Source organism: Hyla sarda, chromosome 2, assembly GCF_029499605.1.
Source record: "Hyla sarda isolate aHylSar1 chromosome 2, aHylSar1.hap1, whole genome shotgun sequence".
Taxonomy (NCBI): domain Eukaryota; kingdom Metazoa; phylum Chordata; class Amphibia; order Anura; family Hylidae; genus Hyla; species Hyla sarda.
Window position 1 is genome coordinate 430,543,232 of NC_079190.1, and position 16,108 is coordinate 430,559,339.

At 44.0% G+C, this 16,108-nt stretch overlaps 1 protein-coding gene across 4 annotated transcripts in view; it reads left to right on the forward strand.

Annotated features, from left to right (window-relative positions):
- Positions 1-16,108, forward strand: part of FAM222B (family with sequence similarity 222 member B) — a 204,875-nt gene that overhangs the window by 65,114 nt on the left and 123,653 nt on the right. For all 4 annotated transcript variants that reach the window (XM_056559075.1, XM_056559066.1, XM_056559068.1 and 1 more), the window contains one exon: positions 2,015-2,076. The gene's annotated coding sequence lies outside the window, so the exon portion shown is untranslated. The remainder of the gene's footprint in view (positions 1-2,014; positions 2,077-16,108) is intronic.

Below are 16,108 nucleotides of genomic sequence, written 5' to 3' on the forward strand. Positions count from 1 at the left end.
AGATATTTTCAGTGTTTGGTATAACAACTTTTTGTATGTGTAAAACAATATATATATATATATATATATATATATATATATATATATATTCCCAGCTTTAGAAACAGGGTCAGCAACACCGTTCCATAAATTAAGGGGGGAAAAAAAACTAATTAGCTTTTAAACATAAAGATCTAAATTTGGCATCTCCTCGCCAGCTGGTGCCGACATGATAATTGGATTGCTATGATTTCTATAAGTTGCTACAAGTGGGCATTTCTATCTGGATGTGTGGAGCAAGTTTATCTTCTGGTGATTAGCAAACAGCGTGACGAATTCTGGGCACGAGATGCTGCCAGTCTGAATGTCAATTATGTGGAGACCTTTTGCAAAACATTAAAAGGAATTTTAAGGTTCTTCTGCAAGTCAAATGTACCTGTGAGGGGTCATTATATCTGGAGGCTAATTGTGGGTGTAAAATCAATATGCTGGTGCTGTATCCCAGTCCGCTCCAGCTGCATTGTTACAGGACATGATTTAAGCTGTACTTTGTAACTGTTGGTGCCATTTAATAGGTTTATCTGCATTCCGCTGTGTCTCTAGAGCTGTATATCTCTTTTCGGGCCTGTGTTCTAGTAGTGTGACCTGCTGATTTTGAGGCTGTGAGACATATTTTTATTATTTATATGAACCTACATAGTTTGTTATATGTAGATGACTGATTGACCCTTGTTTTCATTTTTTTTTTACATTTATTTATTTTTTTGTCGGACTAAATTGGTCCAGGATTCTGTGCTAATTTAGCAAAAATCACATTGTCACTCGCTGGTGTTTCAGTATACCGTGTATACTCGAGTATAAGCCGTATACTCGAGCCCCTAATTTCACCCCAAAAACCCAGGAAAAGTTATTGACTCGACTATAAGCCTACGGTGGGAAATACATCATCCACCCAAGTCATCATCCCCCCTGTCATTTCATTTTCACCCCCTTCATCATCACCCCCCCCCTTCATCATCATCCCCCCCTTCATCAACACCCCCCCCTTCATCAACACCCCCCCCTTCATCATCATCCCCCCCCCTTCATCATCATCCCCCCCCCCTTCATCATCATACCCCCCCTTCATCATCACCCCCCTCCTTCATCATCACCCCCCTTTCATCATCACCGCCTGTCAATCCCTTTCAGTGGTCTTCAACCTGCGGACCTCCAGATGTTGCAAAACTACAACTCCCAGCATGCCCGGACAGCCATTGGCTGTCTCCGGGCAAGCTGGGAGTTGTAGTTTTGCAACATCTGGAGGTCCGCAGGTTGAAGACCACTGCGGCCTTTGTCAGGAGGAAACACCACTGTGGCTAATGAGTGGGCAGTTCCTGCTTAGTTTACTCTGTCTCGAAAGGAGCAGGGATAAGAGGAGGACTGAATTACGTCACATCAGGAGCTTTAGGAGACTGTGGTGAGTATGACTTTATTTTTTATCTTTTTCATGCACCCAAAATATTTTTTTTTTAAATTGGGTCCAGATAACCCCTTTAAGTATGAATGAATGACACATAAAGGATCACTAAGAAGCTGGATGTAGTGTATTTCAGTCATTTATAGCCAGTAATCACTCTGCTAGCAAGTCCATAGGACAAGTACTATAGTCCAAGGTCTATATCAGTGGTCTTCAACCTGCGGGCCTCCAGATGTTGCAAAACTACAACTCCCAGCATGGAGATGATGAAGGGGGGAGGTGATGATGAAGGGGGGGGGGTGATGATGAAGGAGGTGAAAATGAAATGACAGGGGGGATGATGACTTGGGTGGATGATGTATTTCCCACCGTAGGCTTATAGTCGAGTCAATAACTTTTCCTGGGTTTTTGGGGTGAAATTTGGGGCCTCGGCTTATATGCTGGGAGTTGTAGTTTTGCAACATCTGGAGGTCCGCAGGTTGAAGACCACTAGTCTATACCATAAAGATTCCATGTACATGAGTGTGATGTAATGTATTATTTATTCATACTTGTTTTTGTCCCTTTGCATTGTAGGGATATTGAAATTTGGGCTTCACTCCCTGTCGATCACCTGGCCTGGGTCCTATTCTATTGTGGTAAGTATTTACAGTAGATTCGTCAGTATGACTAGTAATTGTTTACGTCATTTGCCCACGTTATACAGCAAGTTGCATTGTAATAAAACGGTCCATAAATAAAGGCATCACTATATTTTCAATGATATTGACCTTTACTTTGATGTCCTATGTGGCAGTGGTGATCCAGTGGACGTTCAGTCATTCCTTCTTTGAATAGTGAAATGGCCCATTTGGATCATTGCACTGAATCATTTTCCAAGTTCTACATCTTTCTGGGATTTAGGGGTCTCTGATCTGTTGAAGTGCTTACTATCTCCCCCTACACAGCCTGATTCTTACCTTGACTTAGTAAATCATTTAGACTTATTTACAATCTTTCCAACAGTGATCAGAAATGCATATAAAATGCTGGTTATGATATTGAAGGGATTTTAGAGGGGGTAGGGCAGGATTTTCTCTGAGACCATAAAATATGCTGATCCAAATCTGATTGCACCAGTGCTTGATGGACAATTTGGAGTATCTATGTTTGTCAATTGTATGTATGGGTTTTTATATGTATGTTTACATAGATCTTATTATTTTTAAAAGTCCTGAACCTAAATTGTAATTTGGGGTCAGTAGCGTCAGTGCAGGTGTTTCCTTGTTGTTTTTTTATTTTTTTTATTTCTTCCAAGTACTTATTATATATACTATTACAAGTTCTTATTATATATACTCAAGTACTTAGTACTTATTGGAGGTGAAACAATCAGTCAGTTTCCCCCTTCATTTTATCCCCTTTAAAAGAGTACGGAGTTGGCGCCGGGAGCTTGTGATGTTACGCCCTGCCCCTTATGATGTCACGACCCGCCCCCTCAATGCAAGTCTATGGGAGGGGGCGTGACTGCCGTAACGCCCCCTCCCATAGACTTGCATTGAGGGGGCGGGGCATGGCGTCATGAGGGGGCCGGACTATGACACCACGAGCTCCCGGCTCCAGCGTTCAGAACAGTTTGTTCCAAACGCTGGAGCCGATGCCGGGAGCTCGTGGTGTCATAGTCCTGCCCCCTCACGATGTCACGCCCTGCCTCCTCAATGCAAGTCTATGGGAGGGGGCGTGACGGCAGTCATGCCCCCTCCCATAGACTTGCATTGAGGGGGCAGGGCGTGGCGTCATAAGGGGCAGGGCGTGACCTCACGAGCTCCCGGCGCCGGCTCCAGCGTTCAGAACAGTTTGTTCCAAACGCTGAGCAGCGGAGTACCCCTTTAAAGGTGAGACTGACTGATTGTTTCAATCAAAAAAAACTATTGATGTCTTACAGGATAGGCCATCAATAGTTAGTTGGCACAGCTGCTGTGCTGGAAATAAACCATAAACGGGAGCCGGAAAACTTGGCTCCTTAGATTGGTTGCAGTGGGGCCTCCGGGGTACCGCAGGAAGCTATCACTAAAGTGAATGGGAGCTTCTCTACAGTAACACAGCACCACTACCAGAGCTGAGACTTCCATCTCCGGTACGTTATTTCCAGCGCCACAGCTGTGCCGATTAGCGGGGGTACTGGAGAATCCATCAATAATGTTGGCCAGGAATAATTTTGGCCAGGAAACTACCTTTTAAAACCAATTTAGCATTACATTACATTATTGTTGGGGAGCCAGTAATTTGGCCAAAAAAACTCAAAAACTTATTGAATAATATTGTAGGAATTAACCATTTGAGGGGGGTTTCTTTAAATTCCCATTACAATTCTAAGCCTATAGCCTATTTGCTGCAAGATTTATGGCTCCCAGATAGACATGTAATACGGAGATGTGAATAAAAGCGCTCACGTAATTCCTTCTGCTTTCTTGTGCAAATGCGGGATAAAACCTCTGATAGAGTATTCTCGGTATGACCAGTATAATGTGCAGATTGCATTCAGGATACAAGGAAAGCTGAGGTGCACGTTCAGCCAATAGCTGCAGAGCTATGTAGTGTTATTTTGCTGGCATCCCCTGTACAGAACCATAACTTTAAGTGCATCTGTCACCTCCGTATGAGGTACAGAGCTGCACATCTCTACATTGGATCATAAGAAGATGGGAAGGATCGTACCTTAACTTACCGTGGCTGCAGTTTGTAAACTTATAGGGGGAGATTTATCAAAACCTGTGTAAAGAGCGAGTGGTGCAGTTGCCCATTGTAACCAATCAGATCGCTTCTTTTTTTCTTTTTAAAGAGGCCTGTGAAAAATTAAAGAAGCAATCTGATTGGTTTCTATGGGCAACTGCACCACTCTTCCTCTGCATAGGTTTTGATAAATCTCCCCCATATTGCTGCTGTTTTCTAATCCAGCTGAATAATTGAAGAGGCCGGCCAAGTTGCAGCGGTACGCCTACTCCCCACCCTCCATATGCATTAGATACTCAACCATTTCCAAGGGGGGATTAAAATCTCCTAACTTTATCTAAAGCTCTAAGCATGTGAACTAAAGGTTTGATGGACAGAGCAAATAGGAAACGCAAGAGAGGACAACCCTGAATGGCACCGTTCTTCCCAATGGAAAGAGATCAAACAATCCATAAACCTGGATCCTCGTACAGCATTTGAACCTTTTCTTATGACAGAATCGAGAGGAATTATCTGTGGTGCACCAACTGCTTTGCCATCACAGAACATCTTATATATTCTGCTTGTGTAAAGTCAAGTACAATCCATCAAAAAAGAACAACCTAAAACATAACCTTTATTTATGCTGTTAAAATATTCACTTCTAGAACAGACAAACAAACATCAAATATCAGATGAATTAGATGCTAGTAAAGTTGAGTTAAATTACTAGAAATGACGTCTGGCCCTAAAGGATGTCCCCATTAGGCTAGGGGAGGTATATGACACTTGGCCCTAGGGATCTCATTCTGTCCCTAGTATTCCCCATTTCACTACACCTTATGCCTTTCCTGAGTTATCACCATTAAATGGGTGACCCTGCTCTAGAACCTATTCCTAAGGGCCTTGTTACCAACCTAGACACTATGGTGAGCCCTACCTTCAATAGGCCAACCAAGGCATCTCCTGGCTACCTGTCTGATATCTCACCCAAAATGAAGGACCAGACATTACACAGATGCTTCAAAAATCAACAAGTTAAACTACGCAGGGAACACAGAAAAAATGCCCAAATTACGCAAAAAGGGAGGGGGGGGGGGGCAAAGTCATCTAGTCCCTTCCCTCCTGATACAAACAAGTAACTCCCCACTGTCTAGTCAGTGTCCCAGAGTTTCCTTCCACCTGGTAGAGTCTCCAGAAAGCTCATAACCAGGGCACCTAAGTGACTCCAGAACGTATCATATAGAGACAAAATTCCTATCCCAGGTAAGCTCCAAATTGGGAAATCCAGACAGAAAGTGGGGCACACTCAGCAATAGTGGGTATTTGTGCTATACTACAAAAGTTTGTCAGTGACACGAGCAATTCTAACACAGAAAGGCATCATTCTCATTTAGCCATGCCACAGCAGCTGGAGAGCAGCTGGATTTGGCCGGATACAAAATAGAGTACAGCACAATAATGGAACGAAGGCCCTTCTTAATGTCCTGGTATTGGTTCCCCTGTTTTTGTAAATCAGCTGAGAAATCTGTGAAAATGGGGATCTTCTCTACATTAATTGTCCGGTTCTCCATGTTTTGTGCCTTGCTCAAATTAATGTATCTGTCTAGTGGGGAATGTGCACAAGGGGTGCACATTGGGGAGCCCCCCGGTGGCAACAACACCCTTTTGTGCTTTTTCCATGGCGAACAATGTGTGCTTTCCAAAGATGGATAGTAGCCAAGCCTCAGGAGTACCACCCTCAGCTCTCTTTAGGACTACAATAAGGTGTATATTGCTGTGCTGCAGGCCATTCTCAATGTCATCTACCTCAGCAGCTTGTGTGGAAATATTAACAATCACACATTACTAGTCCTTTTTCATAGGAGGGACTTGGTCCACCAAGTCTCCAACTACAACCCCCCCCCCCTCCCCGACAATACCCATCCTCTCAGAGACCTCGAAGTCGTGATATAACAAGTTAATACCCTCGAGCATAGTTCCCATAAGCAACTTCATTTCTGCATTGCCTCTAGAGACAGCCATATGGTTAAGAAAAATAAAAATTCCCCAAAGCCACCACAATACCTGTTCTGTGTCCCCTGTAGTTATCCATGTGGTTTTGGCAGCTCTTGTGGCCCCTGTAGTCTCCTTAATATTACTTTTCCTTGCTTGCAGCCCAGACTACAACTCCCAGAAGTCATTGCAGCTCTGTGTAATGGCTGCCAGCCAATTGCTTTCTCTGTCTGTGTGCACACTAGATGTCTTTTCTTTTAAACTATCCTTACCTCTAGCAAAAAATCATGCTATGCCCTGAATGGCAGCAGTCAGTGATAAGATCTACAACAGGAAAAGAGCAGCGTTATGTGCTGAGGAGTCTTCGGCAAAATCCTCACACAGGGAGGGTAAGGGGAGTGGAGGTGTGCCTGTGAAGCCAGAAATCATGTGGTGTTTGTCTTGCAGGAGGCTGGGGGCTAGTCTCAGTGAGGGGTTTACACAAAGGCAAGCAGGAACTGATAATGACAACTTTCTCTCACTCCCTGTATGTAAGTGACAGCTGAAAGAGGGAAAATGCTCTATAAAGCTCATGAATGATATTTAGACAAATAGATAGGTTGGTGAGAGGGAAAGAATGGGCTATGGGTTTAGTTCCCTGGAGTACCCATTTAAAGGAATCTGTCATCAGTGTCACCTGCACTTACCTGTTGGTACAAGCTTGTAGTGTATGTACTGATGAAAATGATGTTTACCACGGACTGATCTGCTGCTTTGTTTTCCCATTAGCCTCCTTTATTGTGGTGATGATTTGCTGTAACAGTGGGTTTACTCACCAGAGAGGGGTCCTCTACATATATATCAAAGACCAAAGAAAAAGTATACTAACACTAAAATAAGATAAAACAAGGTAAACAACATAAATATGATATAAAATCTCAAGAAACATTTACATAAATGGCACCAGCACACACAGTGGAAAGTATACATGAGCTGAGCCCCTAAACACTGTCCGTAAGGCAAAAAAAAAGAATATATACTAGGACACAATAGAAAACAGCACTGTAAGTGTGACTTGAAATAACAAATACCACAAGGAACTGTACTGCATAAGGGTATCCTAATCACAGAAACACCAAAAAATGTATGAAAAGTTAAAAAAGCCTAAACAACACTTTCATGCCATGTGTAGGACCAGACCCATGTATACATACCCCAACACATGTTTCACTTATGGGGGCTTCATCAGGGCCGTGCAGCGGCCTGCATCACCATGTTGGTAGTCCTGGCCTCTGTCTCCAGGCAGTAAGATTGTTCACTGCCAGTGTCACTCCAGTTGTTAAAAGGTCAGTCCTTAAGGGATAACTCCGTGATGTAACAACTTATCCCCTATCCTAAGGATAGGGGAGAAGTGTTAGATCACTGGGGCCCCCCAGTGATCTCCTGAACGGCGCCCCGGCTCCCTGCATGAGATGAGCATTTTCGACCACCGCACAAAGCTGCGGCCGACACGCCCCCTCCATGCAGCTCTATGGGAGAGGCGGAGTGCTACCTTCGTCAATCTCTGGCTCTGCCGTAGAACTTCATGGAGGGGGCGTGTTGGCCGCAGCTTCGTGCGGTGGACGAAAATACTCGGTTCATGCAGGGAGCTGGGGTGCCGTACAGGACATTGTGGGGAGCCCCAGCGGCCGGATCTCCTGCGATCTAACCCCTATCCTTGGGATAGGGGATAAGTTGTTACATCCCGGAGTTATCCTTTAATACCACCTTGGTCTGTGACCTTGGAAAAATGCTGTAGCTTTGCTGCAATAGCACCCACGTTCAATGTTATTAGACTGTGCTTTCTAATATGCAGCCAGGCTTCCTGGTTAAACTTATAACTATGAACCCTCCACCAAAGCTGAATTCATATTATCCTGAATGTAGCAAGGTCTGGAATTCTAGATCTGGCCCTGTTATAGAAGAAGCGGATTTTGAAGCCGGTAACTGCTGTTTAATGGAAATACATGTCTAGAAAGAGAAAACGTAGGACAAGACACAAGTGGTGGTGTCATCTGGGCTATACATTTCTATCTTTCTAATACTGATCCAGATGTTAAACACTGACACTGGAATTGAAGGTAAAGGAGACGGTTATCCTTTCAGCCGATAAGGAGGTGGATTGGATTGCCGGCCGGTTTCTGAACCTTACCTAATGAATGGTTGCTAGGCAAATTGCATCTCAATCAGTTTAATCCTCTCTATGTCATGTACAGGTCCGTTCTCTGAGAACTAAAGCAGCAGCAGTCACAAAACTGACAAGGGTCAGGATACAAGGGGTCGAATGCTTCTCACTAAATTGTATGGTTACAGACTTTAAATTAGAATTCCTAACACCTGACAGCTCCCTTCTGTGGTGGAGAACCTTAATATTAGGGCATTTAGGGGATAGGCTAAGCAGATGCAGCAGCACATGGTCACAAAACATCATCAGCCACTGAATGTAATTACGGTTTCCATTCACTTAAAGCTAACAGAGATTTTAATAATTTTAAGGAAATATATACGGTATATAAAAATTGCATTATTCAATTTTGTTGCTTACAAGTAGAAGGCCCCTCGAAACTTTTTTATTGGCCAGAATTACAGTAAAAAATATTACTACTCATGTAGTGATAATGGGATGTGTCTGAAACTAGCTGTAGACATTGACCTATGTAAAAACTAGCAGTGAGGTATGTGGTTGCCGGACAGGGAGTGACATCTATGTAGAAGTTCAATATAGTGTTTGATATGAAGTGACCTTCTTCGTGCATAAAAGCAAATGCAAAGAAAATTCACTCAGATCAGAGAGCTGTGTGTTTCTTATGGACTTTCTGCTCTCCCTCTCCCGTCTCCCAGTGTTAATGTTAGTAGCAGGGAGGGAGAGAAGTTTGTGTACAACAGATCAGCGCATTGAGAGTAGGGAGCGCGCACATAGAGGGCAGCTCAAACAGGAAAGCGAATAGGGAGGAAAGCACACACAGGGCAGTTTGCAGAGTGTAAATTATATGGCATGTGTAGGAGTATATAGAGCAGGGTTTCCCAACCAGGGTGCCTCCAGCTGTAGCAAAACTGTAGCTGTCACTCCCCCTCCCATAGACTTGCATTGGGGGGGTGGGGCAGGATGTAATGAGGGGGCGTGGCTATGATGTCACAAGCTCCCCGTGCCGGCTCCAGCGTTCAGAACAGTTCCAAACACTGAGCAGCGGAGTACCCCTTTAAGGTAGCTCAGTGGTATCGTGAATTCTAGAAGTCACAAGATCGCTCTCTATAATTTGCTTGGAAGATTCATGTAAAGGGGTAGGGTCACACGTAGCGCATGTGCAGTGGGTTTCCCACAGCTAAAATCCTGCTTGCTGATTTTCCACTGCAGACTCCTTATCTTGAAGTCAGTGGTTAGCAACATAATCCGCTTGGGGATTTTCCATAGCAGAATTTCCGCTTGCAGAAAACCAGTTGCAGATGTGCTAAGTGGGACCCTATCTTTACGGCTTATTCGTACTATGGAGATATTCTGGGTGGGAGATCTCATTTGTAGTGGGCGAAGGGCAAAAGAAGCTGGCGCTAGATCTAGCCTGAAATGTGCCGTCTCAATAGATAGCAATGCGTTTCAGAGTCAACTCCACTGAAAGAATGAGCATGTTCATACTTTCAGCGGGGTCTGTGGTCCAGAATGTCTCTGCACCATTCACACTGTAATTTTCGCAGTGACCTTTTGCTGCAGAAATGCTGCTGTTTTTAGAGAGCTTGGCATGAGCTTGATAAATTTTTTAATCCTCCCAGTTCTCTCCATCCTTTATGATAAACCACCCCCCTGCCTTTACTTTTGTTATTTACTTTTCTACATTGATATTATTATTCTATATCTTCTGCTCAATCTCAGTCAAATTTGCAGACTTGGAAGGGGCGTTCCCCAGCAGACTTGACTTCATCTGAAGCCATACAGGAAGAAAACTTCAATATGGATGGATAAAAATGGTAAGGGGGCAATAAATGACAAAAATAAAGCATTTAAACTACTAAAACAGGACGGCAGTGAAAAAGCATTAACCACTTAAGGACCCAGGGCATACAGGTACACCCTGACGCCCTGGTACTTAAGAACCCAGGGCGTACCTGTACGCCCGTGGGAATTTTGGTCTCCGCTGGGTGGGGACCGGACCAGGATGACTGCTGATATCTATCAGCAGGCACCCCGTGCAAACCCCTGGTGGGTCCCATGTCAGCAATTCAGACCGGCGATTTGCGGTGATTCTTGGTCAATCGGGTGTCTGGTGTGCCGGAAAAAAGTTAGTTTTGCAACAGCTGTAGGCACCCTGGTTGAAAGACACTGGTATAGAGAAAACAGAGTACACTCAGCAAATTGTGAATCCACAATCCAGTCAAAATCCAGTCTCAAATTTGGCAAATTGTTTTATTATTTTCATTTTTTATTTTTTTGTGAATTTTTTTTTTTGTGCCAAATTTTTTTATTCTGTAGTGTTAACCTATTCCATTATGCTTTACACCTAGAAAAACTTGGTTCAACACTAAAACACTTGTCTTCTGAAATATCCTCCTGCATGTCAGTGTGGTAGGTTCATATTTGCCAGATTTTTCCCCTGCAGGTTTTTGGAAAATCTGCTGCAAAATCCATATGTATAACACCCAGGGTCACGGTGGATTCTACTCTGGCAACATGAAAATGGCTTAAATGTGCACTGTTAGATACAAACCTTTTTATATGTTGTACATCTTGGCAAAACATTAACCTTTCTAATATACTTCATAAGAAAATGTTATTTCCTTTTTATAGAAATCATGGCTTATAAAATCATGGCTTTGTCCAAGCTGAAGCACAGGGATGGACAAAGTCTAGTAAGTGAGGGTGGGCTAGTACTCCTCTGTGCTCTCTCCTGTCTGATAGGACTCCTCTGTGCTCTCTCCTGTCTGATAGCACTCCTCTGTGCTCTCTCCTGTCTGATAGGACTCCTCTGTGCTCTCTCCTGTCTGATAGCACTCCTCTGTGCTCTCTCTCCTGTCTGATAGCACTCCTCTGTGCTCTCTCTCCTGTCTGATAGCACTCCTCTGTGCTCTCTCTCCTGTCTGATAGCACTCCTCTGTGCTCTCTCTCCTGTCTGATAGCACTCCTCTGTGCTCTCTCTCCTGTCTGATAGCACTCCTCTGTGCTCTCTCTCCTGTCTGATAGCACTCCTCTGTGCTCTCTCTCCTGTCTGATAGCACTCATCTGTGCTCTCTCCTGTCTGATAGGACTCCTCTGTGCTCTCTTATGTCCTATCAGACAGGAGAGAGCACAGAAGACAGGACAGAGCACAGAGGAGTGCTATAAGACAGGAGAGAGCACAGGGGAGTTCTATCAGACGGGAGAGAGCACAGAGGAGTTCTTTCAGACGGGATAGAGCACAGAGGAGTGCTATCAGACAGGAGAGAGCACAGAGGAGTTCTATCAGACAGGAGAGAGCACAGAGGAGTGCTATCAGACGGGAGAGAGCACAGAGGAGTGCTATCAGACAGGAGAGAGCACAGAGGAGTTCTATCAGACTGGAGAGAGCACAGAGGAGTGCTAGCTCACCCTCACTGGACTTTGCCCATGTCTGTACTTCAGCTTGGACAAAGCCATGATTTTTATAAGCCATGATTTCTATAAAAAGGAAATAACATTTTCTTATGAAGAAAATTAAAAAGGTTAATGTTTTGCCAAGTTGTACAACATATAAAGAGTTTTTGAATCTGACAGTGCTCATTTAAATCCACAGCGAAAATCTAACGATTCACCATTCAGGTCAGTTTCTGTGCAGCTATGCAGCAGTGTTTGCAGCTATTGATAAGAGTTGTGAAGTCTAGTACAGTAGTCCGCTGTGGATTCTACCTGCCATATTTTAAAGGTCTGCATCATTTCCGCCCTGTGGGGACTCCCCCTAACAGAGTTCAGACGTCCGCATCTGTAGGCTGTGAGCTGTGTCAGGTCAGTAACACATTTCTTATTACCACAGACTTGGAAGCACTATATTTACTTTTGACACTACTTTATTATAGTCAGGTTTATTGCTTAGAAACTACGTTGTAAACTATAGGAATTTTACACAACACATACGTTATAATGCATGTGCTTTGCCAGTGTAATATTGTGAGGTGATCGGGGGAGAAATGAACATTGGACAGCAGGTTTCCATCACTTCGGATATTAAAAAGCTATTCTATGGGCCCCTTATAGATAAGATCCCTGGACGCAGAATCTTTCTACTTATATTCATGGATTTTCTTCTGTCTGAATTCAGTTCCCTATCTATGAAGGCTCCTGGTTCATGGATGTAATGTATGAACTACTGTGATATATTAGCAGATCAGTAGGGAAAAGGGAACCAGTAGGGCTGGGTGGTATACCGGTTCATACCGAATACTGAAATTTTTGTGCTGCACGATATGAATTTTAACCCATACCGCAATACCGGTTTGGCCCCTTCCCCTTGGGAATGAATGAATCAGCCCAGCGTTGCGCTGCCCCCCCATCGGGGAGCTAATCCTATGTAACCTGCAAGCGCTGTTCTGCCCCCCCCCCCCCCAATTATTAGCCCAGCGCTGTCCCCATCAGGGTACTACTCACATGTCACCCGCATGCGCTGCCCTCCTCATCCGGTTTGTAGCGGCCGCCGGCGCTGACACTCTATACCAGTGGTCTCCAAGCTGCGGACCTCCAGATGTTGCAAAACTACAACTCCCAGCATATAAGCCGAGGCCCCGAATTTCACCCCAAAAACCCAGGAAAAGTTATTGACTCGACTATAAGCCTACGGTGGGAAATACATCATCCACCCAAGTCATCATCCCCCCTGTCATTTCATTTTCCCCTACTTCATCATCATCACCCCCCCCTTCATCATCACCCCCCCTTCATCATCACCCCCCCTTCATCATCACCCCCCCTTCATCATCACCCACCTCTTCATCATCACCCACCTCTTCATCATCACCCACCCCTTCATCATCACCCACCCCTTCATCATCACCCCCCCCTTCATCATCACCCCCCCCCCTCATCATCACCCCCCCCCCTTCATCATCACCGCCTGTCAATCCCTTTCAGCGGTCTTCAACCTGCGGACCTCCAGATGTTGCAAAACTGCAACTCCCAGCATGCCTGGACAGCCATTGGCTGTCCGGAAGTTATATACCGTGGAGCCACCAAAAGTTTAAAAAATACCGTGATACACACATTTGGTCATACCGCCCAGCCCTAGGAACCGGTAGATGTAATACTACATGGCAGTCAGATTTATTTGCCATTTAGGGCCAACTTCTGTAAGCAATTGTAGGGTTGTTAATAGCGGAGATCCTCAAGATAAAAATCTCACTTCCCTAATGTCATTCTATGGGGTTGCGCTTTAGGCACTTCCGTGTGTGCACAGTTTTTCTGTTCCAATATGTTATATCCTGGAACAGTATTGTAACTAGGATACTTTTAAAACAATAAAGCCACGTGGAAGCCACTATTTTCATTTCAACTCATATTCATTCTCTTTTTTTTTTTTTTTTTTTTACTTTTTCAATGGGATTGCCAATGAAATAGGAGCTCAGAAGATGCCAGAGTGCTGTATTCGGGTATCTTGTGCTCTCCCATAGAAATGAATGGAACGTGTGTTGTCTACGTGTTCCCCCACAATCAGACATTTTTCTCCTATCCTGTGGATAAGTTGTTATTCACCGGACAACCCCTTTATGTTGTCTTTTATCTAAAATATTTATCATACCCATCAGCCATAACATTAAAACAAGTGAAGGGATTGAAAAGGTACTCCGGTGGAAAACACTTTATTTTTCATATCAACTGGTGCCAGAAGGTTAAACAAATTTGTAAATTACTTCTATATAAAAATCTTAATCCTATCCGTACTTATCAGCTGCTGTATAATACAGAGGAAGTGTAGTTGTTCTTTTCAGTCTGACCACAGTGCTCTCTGCTGACACCTCTGTCCATGTCAAGAACTGTCCAGAGCTAAGCTTGACAAAATTACAATAGAAATCTATGGGATTGTCTCTCAGCAGTGCTTCTTTCCCCAGCTCATTCTAGGGATCGGTTGGTGTCTGAACACCTAGACCCTGACTGATCTAGGACATGTCAAATAGTTTTTTTTTTAACTGACTGGTACAATTTAAAGGGGATTTGCCATGTTAGACACTCCTCTATCCACAGGATAAGTATTGAGAGTCTAATTGGTTTGGACTGCTGGGACCCCTACTGATCACAAGAACAGGGGTCTCTTGTCTCCTTTTTTTTTTTTTTGGATGGGGAGCATTTTTTCTGAAGTGTTCTTTTCACTGTACCTTTAATCTCTGAAATTGCAGCCAAATGAATAAAAAATACAATAAAGCTGCTAGTTCAGCTGAAAAGCAACATCTGAAAACTATGCATGCAAATAGATACTGTATTTATGGTGTGCCGCTTGTGTGAAGTGGCTGGAGATGCGGTTGGGAGAGAGCATTACACATGCTGTTTATCATTCTGTTATAATGAGAGTAATTTTCTGCCATTGTGGCCTTAACTACCATCAGTGGAAGTTGTAGAGCCGAGCGCTGATGTTACCGCTCAGGGTGGAAAAATCATTGAAGAACTGGGGGCTGCGGAAGAGCAAAGCCAATTCTGTAAAGACTATAGAACGTAACCCGGGCTTCAAAGAGACCCAGGTGCTTCTCACATAGGAGCACAATGTTTACTGCTTTATTTTCAGTAAACACTAGTATGGTTTCAGTGTGGATCCCTAGGTGGTTGTACCGCTTTGCTTTATGCTTACAAGGGCTTTGGTAGTGGATTTTCATCCATATATAGCAAACCCTGACAGAGTCTACAGTGCTGTGAAAAAAAAGTATTTGCTCTGATTTTACGGTTTTCTTAACCATTTGTTTAACCATTTGTATGGTCTTGTATTTACGTATTGTATTTACTGGATTTCCCTTTAAAAGGGTACTCCAGTCCTAAGACATCTTATCCCTCATCCAAAGGATAGGGGATAAGATGCCTGATCGCTGGGGTCCCGCTGCTGGGGACCCCCGCAATCTTTCATGCAGCACCCCGCTATCATCAGCCTCCGGAGCGAACCCTCCCATAGGCTTGCATTGAGGGGGCGGAGCCTGATATCACTCTGGGGTGCAGAGCCGTGGCGTCACAATACTCCGGCCTTGTGATCGTGATTCATCTGACCCGAAGCGATGTTCGGTCCTGAGGCTGATGATAGTGGGGTGCTACATGAAATATTGTGGGGGTCCCCAGCGGCGGGACCCCCTCGATCAGGCATGTTATCCCCTATGCTTTGGATAGGGGATAAGATGTCTTAGGGCCGGAGTACCCCTTTAACCCCTTAACGACGCAGGACGTAAATGTATGTCCTGGTGTGCTGGTACTTAACGCACCAGGACGTACATTTAAGTCCTATACATAACCGCGAGCATCGGAGCGATGCTTGGGTCATGCACGGCAGGTCCCGGCTGCTGATAGCAGCCAGGGACCCGCCAGTAATGGCGGACATCCGCGATCGCACTGCCTTCCCGCAGACCAGAGCAAAAGATGACCGATAATACTGATCAGTGCTATGTCCTATACATAGCACTGAACAGTATTAGCAATCAAATGATTGCTATAAATAGTCCCCTATGGGGACTATTAAAGTGTAAAAATAAAAGTAAAAAAATTTTGAAAAACCCCCTCCCCCAATAAAAACCTAAATTGTCCCATTTTCCCTATTTCACCCTCAAAAAGTGTAAAAAAAATATTTTATATACATATTTGGTATCGCCGCGTGCGTAAATACCGTACGGTGAATGGCGTGAACGTTAAAAAAAAAGAAGAAAAAGTCCAAAATAGCTTCTTTTTTTTTTCAATAACATTTTATTAAAAAATAAATAAATAATAAATAAATTAAAAGTTTTATATAAGCAAATATGGTATCAATAAAAAGTACAGATCACGGCGCAAAAATTGAGCCCTCATAC